This window comes from Canis aureus, chromosome 12 (assembly GCF_053574225.1).
Source record: "Canis aureus isolate CA01 chromosome 12, VMU_Caureus_v.1.0, whole genome shotgun sequence".
NCBI classification, from domain to species: domain Eukaryota; kingdom Metazoa; phylum Chordata; class Mammalia; order Carnivora; family Canidae; genus Canis; species Canis aureus.
The window spans coordinates 55,461,297-55,474,339 of NC_135622.1; positions in this window are offsets into that span (position 1 = coordinate 55,461,297).

Here is a 13,043-nt window from a genome sequence, read left to right on the forward strand (position 1 = left end):
CTGCTGTGATTATTCAATTTATTCTCCAAGGAATTAGAAGCTAATTCAGTAAAGGAGGATTGAACTAACAAACACCCAAACAACCGAACTGATATTATACGATAGAATATTATCTTTAGGAGAAAACTCTCAGGATATAAGTAAAACCTAAATTGAAATTACATACATAAAGAGTTATAAATATGCCATTAATTAGCCTATTCTAAAATGAACTCCCTAATTAAAGAGAAGAAAAGGAGTCCTTTTAACTTTGGAAGAAATAAGAATATTTTCATAAAATATTTTATCATATCTAATCATGGCAAATGGATAGAACAAGAAAATTGTAAAGAAGGAAATGCCAGCACCTCTAATCCCAACATTCACAGGCAACTATGCTCAGTTTTTCAACGTATCTTCCTCTGGTCTTTATGATGTCGTTTTTTGCACAGTGAAAATTCTATTGTACATTAAATTTTATGTCTGCTTTTGATGTTAAACCTTATAGTATAATAATTTTCTACACCTTTGAGAACACTTTATTATCATTATTAATATTTTGAAAACTTTGCATTTTTCTTGAGGACACACGATACATTCATATGGCATGGTGAATGTCATGAGTCTATATTTTGTCTAACAATTGGAGAATATGACTGGACACAACTTAAGGTAATATGTTCAAACACAATTTGAAAAAGACGCTATTGTTAAAATTCTTAAGAAAGTGCTCATTAAAATGAGAAGCACAACTTTTTTTAGTTTAATTGAAGGATGAATAGAACGTCACTAAGGAACAAGAAAGGTGTTATCTAGGCCAATGTAATCTTGTGAACCAAAAATACAGAAGTAGACACAGAGTGTGAGAGAATGACAGTCTACCTGAACATGAATAGTTCATGCTTTAAGTGCTATAAATTAAAATGGTACATTGTGGAGGGCGGATTCAGAGAGACAAATGTTGTCTAGATGATTTTCTATCTCAATCATAGATTACTTCTTTGTGGTTGGTGAAGAATAGAGGCCCTATGAAAATGATAATTCCTTAAGAGGCAAAAGAAGATCAATGTGTCATGTTTGTAGGATACTAAATGCCTAAGTACAGAACAATTGCTTAGATTTTTTAATAATGTATAAATTAATTTCACATGCAATATAGTACAACTTATCTGAGCAAAGCACTGAAAAAGTAATGTTTTTTTCCTTCATAATGAGTGGATTAGTGAAATTTTAGAGAGCACTTTTTTTTATTCCTAAAGTTTTATATTTCATTTTTTTCACATCCAAATAATACATTAATTGAAAATATCTAGGAAATTTTGTTTTTTTGACCTTGAAATTTTGTACACACTTTTCTATTGCCTGATTAAATTTGTTTTTATTTAACAGAGACTAAATATTTTTTGAAATAAAACATATGTAAAGCAATGTGCCAGTTACTACAGATATATGGACAGGTTACCCCAAAACTTGATCATGTAAAACAACCATTTATCATGTTTATGAATTTTCTTTTTTTAAAAAAATTATTTATTTATTCATGAGAGTCACACAGAGAGAGGCAGAGACTTTGGCAGGGGGAGAATCAAGCTCCCTGCAGGGAGCCTGATATGGGATTCAATCCCAGGACCCTGGGATCATGACCTGAGCCAAAGGCAGACGCTCAACCACTGAGCCACCAGGTGCCCATGTTTATGAATTTTCTGTTTCAGAAATTCCAACAGAACACTGTGGGGATGGGTTGTCTCGGTTTTACAATGTGTGCAGCCCCATCTAAAAACTCAAAAGCTGGGGCAAGTGTGATCTGAAAGCTCATGCATTCTCACATCTGGCATCTAGTCTGGGAAGATAAAACCTGGGTGCTAAAGTAGCTAGGGGTTTTTTGCATCTCTCTCCGTGTTGTCTCTGCATGGCTTTCTAGCATAGTGGTTGGTATATATATATATTGTGGTCCAGGGCTTCAGAAGTACACTTGGGGAGAGAGAGAAAGAGACAACACACACACACACACACACACACACACACACACACACACACACAGATCAGTTGATCTTATCACCTATTATGATCTAGAATCAGAAGTCACTTTGTAGTACTCTGGTGCTCTGTTCGCAGAAGGGGATTCAAAGTTCCACTCAGATACAAGGGAACATAGACACCACCTCTTAACTGAAGGATGTCAACATTATATTTTAATTAGAGCACGTAGGGATGCCTGGGTAGCTCAGTGGTTGAGTGCCTGCCCAGGGCGTGATCCTGGAGTCCTGGGATCGAGTTCCACATTGGGCTCCCTGCATGGAGCCTGCCTCTCCCTCTGCATATGTCTCTGCCTCTCTCTCTGTGTCTCTCATGAATAAATAAATAAAATCTTAAAATAATGACAATAATAATAATTATAGCATGTGGAATAAGCTACATATTGGTGTGTCCATCTTTGGGAAATATACTCTTAGACATGAAGGCTACTGATAACATTACCTTTGAATTCTAACTACCCACTGCAAAAATTTCACCATTACCTCTGAAACCCCTATGTGCCTTTCTTTGAATGTATCATTCCCTCTTCTCTTCTTTTCCCACATCTTCACTTCCCTGCATTTTGCCCTTTTCTATAATTTTACCACGTGTGCTTTCATGCCATCTCACAATGGATGCTTGTGCATGCACACACGTGTACACAGATTGGGTTTCATAAAATATAAATATTACTGAATTTATTATTTTATGTCTTTCTTCCTCCCCCCAGCCTGTGTTTTTAAGATTTATTCATCCTGTTGCATGTAGCTTAAGAACATACATCTCACATGCAGCTTACTATTCCACTGAATATATATTCTACAAATTATCCATTTTATTGGTGATGGAGTTTGGGTTGTTTCCAGTTTTGTTTTATTTGACTATTATCAGATAGGTATGAATATTTAAACATTCTTCTACATGTTTTTTGATGTACATGTAAGGGTTTCTTTAGCCCATATCACTCAGAATGTAGTATTTACAGCAATAAGAATGTGTATTCTCCAATGTCTATATTTTCACATAACTTTCTTATATTTTTCCTTTTATACATAAGGCTTTAATACACATATAATTTGTGTATATTATGTGCCATAAGGATAAAGTTCGCTTTTTTCCAAATGGATTTGATATTGAATCTAAGATTATTTATCAATTAAAAGAAACCATTTAGGGACACCTGGGTGGCTCAGCAGTTGAGCATCTGCCTTTGGCTCAGGGCATGATCCTGGAGTCCCGGGATCAAGTCCCACATCAGGCTTCCTGCATGGAGCCTGCTTTTCCCTCTGCCTCTGTCTCTGCCTCTCTGTGTGTGTCTCTCATTCATAAATACAATTTTTACAAAAAAGAAAAAGAAAACATTTAGAGGAATTAATTTTAAGTTTGCAGAATTTGGTCAAAAATTAAAATAGTAAAAAGAAAACCCATGGGATTTTTTTGCCCAGATTTACTTATTATTCATATGTCCATGTAATATGTGCATGTGTAAATTGCATTTAACATGCCTCTTTACCTCCGAATACTTTTATATGTATTTCCTAAGAATGGAAGTGTTATGTAATCACAGTCGACATCAACTGCATAAATTTACATTGCATCAATACTTTATCACCCATATTTCAGCTTTCTCGAGTGGCCTACTCATATCATTTATAGCATTTTTTCCTGCTACTACATTTTTCAATCTCTAGGGTCAAATATTGCAGTGCTGTCATGTCTCTTTAGTCTGTACCATTTCCCAAACCTTTCTTTGTCTTCGATAATGTGGATGTACTTAAAGAATATATTTTTCCCCACAAAACAATCTTCATTTTGTGTTTGATGCCTTCTAATGTCTACAATGAGGTTCTGTATATGTGGCATGTCTCAAGGTGTCACATCTGAAAGAATATAATGTCTATGGTGATATTAACTTTGATCAGCAGGTGAAGGTTTTGCCCTAATTCTGCACTGTTAATTGACTTAAAAAAATCTTGTTACTTGTAATCTCTTTCTCAACTAATAAACAATCAATGGGACAATACTTGAATATCATATAATTATCTCAATCTCATAAAAAATTTCTCCCTAATCATAAATATCCACTGATATTTCTTCCCTGATGTAATCTTTATTATAGTGGTTGCAGTATGAAGACTTTCCAAATCCAGAACCCATTCCATATTTAATAGTTAGATCTCAACATTCTGTCAGCAAGAGCCTTCACTCTCCCTGTGTTTATATGTACTTATCATTTTTATTTATACATTTATTAATAAATAATAACAAATTCCTATGTTTGATGGTTTATAATTCATTGGTGAACGTAATTATTTCAGTGCTCAACTCCCAGATGTGGCCTATGGGAGCCTTCTCAATATGTCTCCTCTGTGTTTGTAACATGCTCCCATTTGACTTTCTGATATGACAAAATATTCCAGGCTCATCTTGGACCTACTCTACCCTGAGGGCATCAACTTTTTCCAAATTGTTGTAATTCTTGTTTATAAACACCATTTACTTAAGAGCCCAGTGTTTTCCTATCCATTAGCAATGTTAATTCTGTTACAATTCAGATTTTCATGTATGAGTGGTTATAGTCTTGAGTTCTCAATTCTGTTCCTGAACTCGAATGTTACTAAATAGGTACTAAAATCTCTTATTATGGTTTCCTGTTAGTTATTATGTTGTCTACTTTTAGAAGTGTCTCAGTCCTTTTTAGTTCTTGTCCAGTCCTGTAAAATTTGGAATTGGTTTACTAATTTGAATTTTAAAAATCGCTACTAGGGTTTTGATTGAAATTGCATTAAATCTTAAGCCAATTTCTAGAGGTGTGTCACCTTTCTGTAGGATACTGAGTACTTTTTTGAAGTGTATTAATTTAGGAATTTTTTTTATTGTTAATCATTTTGGATTGGTTTTCCTCAGCACAGAGTGTGCCCTTGATTAAGCAGATGTAAGGCATTTTATAATTTCAGAAACATGTTCTTAGATTATATATTTTTTAAAAAAGCCTTAATTATTTGGATATATTTTCTTGTATAAACCTTACCTGAGTGCAGTTTGTGTTTCATTCTTCTCTTCTCAATAACTACTATTAATGTCGGGGATATTTTTATTTTCCTCTTTTTGTTTTCATTCTCATATCCATATTGTAGCTATTGCGCCAGATATATAGACCCTCTGAGACCTTAGACTGACAGGTGGACAATTTTCAGGTGATTAAGACTTGTTCTTTGCATGGGAGTGAGGAGTTTCTGGGCTGCAGGGATTTTCAAGGTTCAAAACTGGGAAAGAGGGATTCCTGGGTGGCTCAGCAGTTTAGCGCCTGCCTTTGACCCAGGGCATGATCCTGGAGTCCTGGGATTGAGTCCCACATCAGGCTCTCTGCATGGAGCCTGCTTCTCCCTCTGCCTGTGTCTCTGCCTCTCTCTCTCTGTGTGTCTCTCATGAATAGATAAATAAAATCTTTGAAAAAAAACAAAACAAAGAAACAACAACAAAAAAAAAAAAACTGGGAAAGACTGGCAAACTGGAATGACTTGGTCATCATACACATGATGGAAGGCAGACTTTGTTTTTGCCTAGCCTAAGGGCCATATTTCCTTTGTGGGCAATAGGAATATCATTATTTTATATTTGGTAGGACATTTAAATGGATAAATGATATGATCTTGAAGTAAATAAAAGAAGTAGTCATCTTAATTAAAATAATTCCAAAAAAGACTCCAGGCACAGGTAACTCCACCAGAAAATGTTACCAAGTTAAAGAAGAAATGATGACAAATATACACATTCTCCCACATAAAAGGAAGAAAAAAAGGGGGGGGGGGAGGAATGCTCTGTCTCTCAGTATGAGTTCAGTCTATTTGTTTATTTTAATGTCACCATAATGTTGATTTAAAAAGACATGACATAGGTCTTACAGAAAAGGAGAATTTGTCATTTTAAAATCCTAAAGAAATATTAACAAAGAAAAGCTAGCAAAATATGTATTATGAGAAAGTTGTGTTTAGTTTTAAAAGTAAGTTTGGGAATATTTTCAAATCAATATAATTTGCTATCTTAATAGAATAATTGAGAAAATTCAAGAATTTATCTGCATGTGCAGATCAGTTTGTTTAAATTATTAAATTCTATTCATAATTAAAATAAATATTTTTATTCTGATACAAGGTAGCTTCAACAAATAATGCATCATACTTGATAGTAAAATGTTGAAAGCTTTTTCTTTGAGATCAGGAACTAGAAAAGGATGTTCACTTTTATTCAGCCCTGCTACCCCAAAAAACTCCACTTAGAGGAATATACCATGTTAGTATATTGGAATACTCAATATCATAACAATGTGACTTTGTCCAGATTCTACTAGATTTATCCAATCAAAATTCTAAAATGATGGATTGTTGATCTTGCTAAACTGCCTCTAAACTCCTATGAAAATTCAAAAGGCCAATAATAGCCAAGAAAATCTTGAAGAACAAAATAAGAAGACTTGCCCCTTGTGGATATCAAGACATCATAAAGTTACTATAATTAAGGTAATATGGTATTTATGCATAAATGGACCAATAGAATAAAATAATAACTTCAGAGAGACATCCACACATATATATGGACATTTAACTCCTGAAAATGTGGTCACAGAGAGTAGAGGGCAAGGAACAGTATATTTAATAAATAGTGCTGGGGATATTTGGTATTCATGTACATATCCATATCCACAGTTTATACAGAAATCAATTCCAATGAATAGTAGATCTGAATGTTAAAGTGGAAAAAAAGTTTCAGAAAGGTAATACAGGAGACTTCTTTAAGACTTCTGTATAGAAAAATATTTCTTCAGAGAACATAAAAATTATTAAAAATGTAAGTATTGATCATTTTGATGTCATTAAAATATTTTCTGCTAAAATATTAATGAAATAAAATACAGTTACTTACTGAAAGGATGTATTTGTAATTCCTATAATTGACAAAAATTTCATCCATGATGTATACATAAATCTTTTAAATCATTAAGAAAAAATAAATAAAAAAACATACACATGACAATTGAACCACACTTCACAAATGAGGATATACACATAATCGAAAAGCATATGAAAAGGCACTCTAAAGTCATTAGGGAAACTAATATTAAAATCATGAGATAGCACTAGTTTCCCCAACAAAAGGCTAGAGATAAAATTCACAAGAAATTTTATAATAGCTGGTGGTTGGAAAGAATGTGGAATGAAAATAACTATTATGAACTTCTGTAGAAAGTGTAAATTGTTAAAAACAACCAAGAGAAAATTTAATATTACTACTCTATTTGAAGATATATGTTCTTTATGCTGTTCCAATTTTTCTTCTAGCTGTATCTTTTTTTTTAAGATTTTATTTATTTATTTGAGAGAGAGAGAGAGAGAGAAAGAGAGCAAGAACAAGCAGGGAGAGCTTCAGGCAGAGGGAGAGGGAGAAGCAGCCTCCCTGCAGAGCAGGGAGCCTGATGCGGGGCTTGATCCCAGGATCCGGAGGTCATGACCTGAGCCAAAGGCAGACTCTTAACCCACTAAGACACCCAGGTGCCCCTTCTAGGTGTGTATCTAAAAGAAATTCACATATGAGTGCACAAAAGGCATTTAACAAAATGTTCACTGGTATTATTATGACACATTAACTGGAAATAACCCATCAGCCATAGGATGAATGTAAACAATGTGTTAAATATAGAGAATGTGGTGACATGCAGCATGGGAATGAACTGCCCCTACACACAACATGAGAGGAGGAAGAGGAGCATGTTAGGAAAGAAAACAAATGTTACTGCGAAGGATTAGTACACTTATTTGTGAGCCTGTCAGTTTTTGTTTCAAAATTATGAACTGGAAAGACACGGCTCAAAAATAGGAGAAAAAAAATCTTCTGGGGGTGGGGTACGGTGATATAGAACTAGGAGCAAAATTAAGATTTCGATAATATTTGTAATTAATTATTTAAAATATCTGAGATCATACTTTTTTGAAAAAAAAAGTAGATAACTGAGTCCACATTGGTTAGCTATTTACAACTTTCAGTATTTAAAAAAATGTCCAAATTAGGATATTTTAAGTCGACAGTGATGAATTCTCAATAGTTCGATCAGGGGATTGATTATATTTACCAGTGCTTCCTGGAGTTGCATATAGGACCTGTAATATATTCAGGACATTTCACCTTGTAAATAGAAAGTATTGATTGTATTGAGCGAGAATGACAATTATTCCTGCCATGGAGCTCTAATGCATGTCTACATTAGCTTCCATCTGCTCTACTGCAGTGCTCTCCAAATTCTGCTCTTCCTAATCCACGTTGATTTCATCCACTTCCACCATCTCAGCTTGAGATATTTTAATGCCTGCTTATATTTCTACCATAATCCCTCAAATCAATAGCATAATATTCTAGGACCCTCATATTCTCTGCTACATACACTTCATTTTTTGCATTGTCCCCTCCTACGAAACATCGTAACTAGAAATTATTGAGTGCTTTCAGTTTGAGTTTTGTTTTATTTTCACATATTGAAATGATCGCATTATTTTTTCTGATAATGTGGTAAATTACCTCAAATTATAATGTTATAAGTAGACCATACAGCATACAGCACTCTGGTCAAAGAACTGCTCTGTGTGATATCATGCCTTTAAATTCCAGGACACCTGGGTGGCATAGTCAGTTTTAAGCACCTGACTCTTCGTTTCAGCTCAGTTTGTGATCTCAGGGTCATGGGATCGAGCCCTGCATCAGGCTCTGCTAGCACAGAGTCTGCTTAAGTTCTCTCTTCCTCTTCCTCTGCCCCTCTACCCCTGGACTCTCTCTCTCCCTCTCTCTTTCTTAAATAAATGAATGAAATCTGTTCAAGCTTACTCTCTACCCAGCATATAGTTCTTTGTAATGATTTCATATAAACTGGAAAACACATGTGCTCTTCATTTGTTGGGTGTAAAGTTCAGTTGGCTTATCTATGCATGTGTCAAATAGATCAATATTTAATTATGCAGATTTAATTTCCTAAATCTTTATAGATTTTTTTTTAAATCTTTTTGTCCTATAGGTTACTGAGGAAAAAATGTGTTTAGTCCCCCTCTATGACTATGGATTTTTTTTCATTTTTAAGTTATGTCAAATTTCACTTCACATATTTTAAGGATACAGTTTTAGATTCATACATATTTAAAATTTTTACATCTCTCAGGTCAATTGACTTTTATCATTAAAAATATTCCTTTTTTTAAAATCTCTGGTCATGCTACTTGCCCTGAAGCCTTCTTTGTCCAGTATTAGAATAGCTCAATCAACTTCCTTACAGTTAATGTCTGCGTCGTATCTTTTATCATTCTTTCCCTTTCAACTTTTCTGTCTGTTTGTCTTTGACTTCATTGCTAGAAATAGATTCTGAGATAGATAGTTGCATCCAGACTCACTAGGGAGGACATAGGTATACCTAAATAAATGATTAAGACAAGATCAGTCAGAGAGAGATGCTAATTACAATGTAGTTGTGGTAGAAGGTTCAGAGGATCCTATCTGCCCATAATTAAGGTGAGGAAACCAGGACTTTTATCCCCAGTAGTCATTGGTCAAGGGCCACCTCTGGGAAGTGGTGTAACCTTAGGTAAGCAGTTTCCTGCATCCAAGGGCAAATTCCTGTGTAGAATACAGTTGTGGATCTGTCCTCCCAACAGTTGGGAATGTGTGCAAAAATCCGATAATGGGTTCCAGGTGGAGCAAAATAGTATAATGAAAGTACAATAATAGTATAATAAAATAATTATATGTAAGGTGCGTCCTTTTCAGGGAATCTATATTATTTGATGTGTCCTTTTTATTAAATTTTAAATATTAATCTCTTAATTTAAATGCATTCTATTCACAATTAATATAATTACTGATATATAAGGTTGAAGCCTACATCAACTTTGGTTAGAAAACAAAAGAAATGTCATCCACCTATTCTATGCTTTTTTCTTCCTTTTTGGACTTCATTTTGATTCAGAATTATGTCCTACGTGAGGTGATAGATGTTCTAGCTAACCTTATTGTGGTAATCATTTCCTGATATATACGTACATCAAATCACTACATTGTACACCTTAAACTGACACATAGTTATATCTCAATTACATCTCGATAAAGCTGGAAGAATAAAAACAATAAGCATGTTTTCCTCTCTAATTGTTGTTAGCTGTACATTTCTTTAGTATTTCTTTAGGTGGTTACCATAGAGGTATGAATTATACTTTTATTACTTTGTAAACAGTACAGAAACCTTGGAATGCTTTTGGAATAGCTACTCTCTGACCTACAGAACCATCCCTCAAAATTATCCTGTAATAATTTTTGCAAGGCCCCTCTCTATATAGATAGTTAGATTTAAAAATCTATGAATAAAAACTTATGGGACCATGTGAAGTCCCATAATTACTATTATTAATTAGTATTCAGAATAGAGAAGATATGAGGTGCCTATGTGTTTGTTTATTGTCCTACATGTGTATAAAGATTTTTTGTGACGTCTAGACATCACCTTCTGTTTAGGTCTAGAAACCATCTCTTCAAGCTATTATCAAATTTCATATCTCTCACTTTGAGGAAAAGAGAGTGAGGCTATTATTTGTTATCCCATGGCTCTTCAAAATGTTTATATGGAAACAATAGAGATTTTCTTATCTCTAATCCCATTTATTTAATACAGGTTACATAATAAACTGGTTTTTATACATGGCCCTAGGTCTATCACCCTTAGAACATGAAGTGCATATAGTTCTGGAGAGAGGAGATTGTCTCCATAGTATATCAATTTTCTTAGCAAGTCCTGAGCATGGAGAATCATGACAATATTTCCATTATATTGACACTCTTTTCTCCCCTTCTCTACCACAAGTTACTCATATGTTAGACCTTTTTACCATGTCATGTATGTTTCTTCTGCTCTTTCGTGTCTGTATTACATATAATTTTCTTTCTTCTTGTTTAGGTCTGATATTTTTTCCCACCTAGTTTTTAGCTTACAAATGTTCTTTTCATTTAGGTTTGTTAAACTCATTCTTTAAGTTTGTAGTTTCAGCCAGCATATTATTTCATTCTGTAAAATCCATTTGATTCTTTTAAATTATTTCTCATTCTCTTCTGAATTTTTGAATCTTGTAATTTAATTATTTAAAAATATGAATTATGGCCACTATAAAATCTGATAACTGCAATATCTGGATATTATGTAGATCTGTTTCTCCCCTCCCCCTACTATTCTGTCACTTTTTTCTTCTTCATGGATGCCTTTTATAATTGAGTGTCAGATATTGTACAGGAAAAATTATAAAAATCACCAGAAACCCTGAATAGTGTTGTGTTCCTGCAGAAAGAGTTTGGTGGGTTTTTTTAGGGAGCTTGTTAAGGGTCATTTATTTGATCTTATCAGAGGTTGAGATTATTTGAAGTTAGATTTAGGTTCTTGAAAGACTGATCAATTTTTAGTTCACCTTTTCTCCTAGAGAGTATATCCCTTTGGGGTTATAAACCAAACCCTATTTGTTTGTTTGTTTCCTTTCCTTCTTAACTATATTATCTAATCCCTGTAAGTACCCAAGCTCCTGTTTCTCAGCCTGACTTCCTCTTCTGTGAGACTGGAGAAAACACCTCCCACCTTCTCAGCCTCCTGGCTCTATTTTTGCTCTCAGAGTTGACAGACAACTTCCTCCTGGGGAAAAAGACATCCAAACACCTGGGTCACCTGTTCTAAGTTTTTTCCTGGATCCTGGCCTGGCAAATTTTCAATGTCTTGGTAGCATTCCAATACCTTCAAACAGATGCCACATCTTCATTGTCTAAATTTTCCATTAGTTTAGCAGATAAATTGTCTGAAACAAGTAATTCAGCCATTATTATTAGATTGCTCTGTCAGGTTGCTCTGAATTTGATGCAAAAAAAGTTTCATATTGTTCTAATTTAACCTGAAGTATGATTATAAACTCTATGCATGATATACAGACATTCATACAATAAACACACTGGGAACACGTTATTTACCAACTTCAAAACTGTGCAGCGTGGCACAAAAAGTTGGAAATGACATAATCTAACTATCAAGAATCTTCAGCCATATATTGGGAAGGTTTAAAATTAGCATTTAGATATAAGTAAATATTAGTATAAGGATAAATGCAAATATTAGAATTTAAATTACTTTCAGATTTACCTGAGATTGATGGAGTGACTCTTTAAATCCATTCTAGGCACTTTTAACAATATTCATAAAAATTTGTGATGCATTTTTTTTTCTATTTTATAATGACAACATTGAGATTTGGAACGAAAGTTCCTTACTTAGTATTACACAGCTAGAAGATGTTGGAACACAGATTTGGACACATATTGAAAATATGTACTGTGTGTTCCTAAAATTCTAGTGTTCCTTCCATTCTGCAATGCTGCTTCACTGAGCCACACATAGAACATTTGCATATTTAATCTATTTGGGTTTTGAATGAAGTAACTTAAGTTTCACTCTGCCTTATTCTTGACAGAATAAGTAGGCATGCAGAAAAATCATATTTTTCTTAATTATTCAAAACCTTCAAGTATATATTAATTAACTTAGGTTCTGCTCTTGCTCCTAAGTCATAATGAGTTTCTTCTTTTACTTTTATACTTTGATTTAGGCCATGTTTTAAGTGGTTACTGTCTTCTATGGCTCCTGACTCCATGAGAATTATGTGGTTTGTGAGTCAACTTATATTTAATGTAAATTTATGTTTACATATCAATTATTAACCATTATCAGGTCAGAATAATTTTTCTCTGATTTTAGTAAGAGAGACACAAGATTTTCAAACAGAATCTAAATTTATCCTTAAGAATTTTGGTAAATTGAAATTGCTTAAAAGTGTCAGTAATTTTGCAAATCAGGCAGGAAGACATCCAAGTTCTATTACAAATGGTTTTGTATTTCTATCAATTAAGAGAGGCAGGTGCAAATGATCATATTATAAATCTGTGGATTTAAATTTAGAATATATATTTTTTTAATTATGCCATGACAAGAT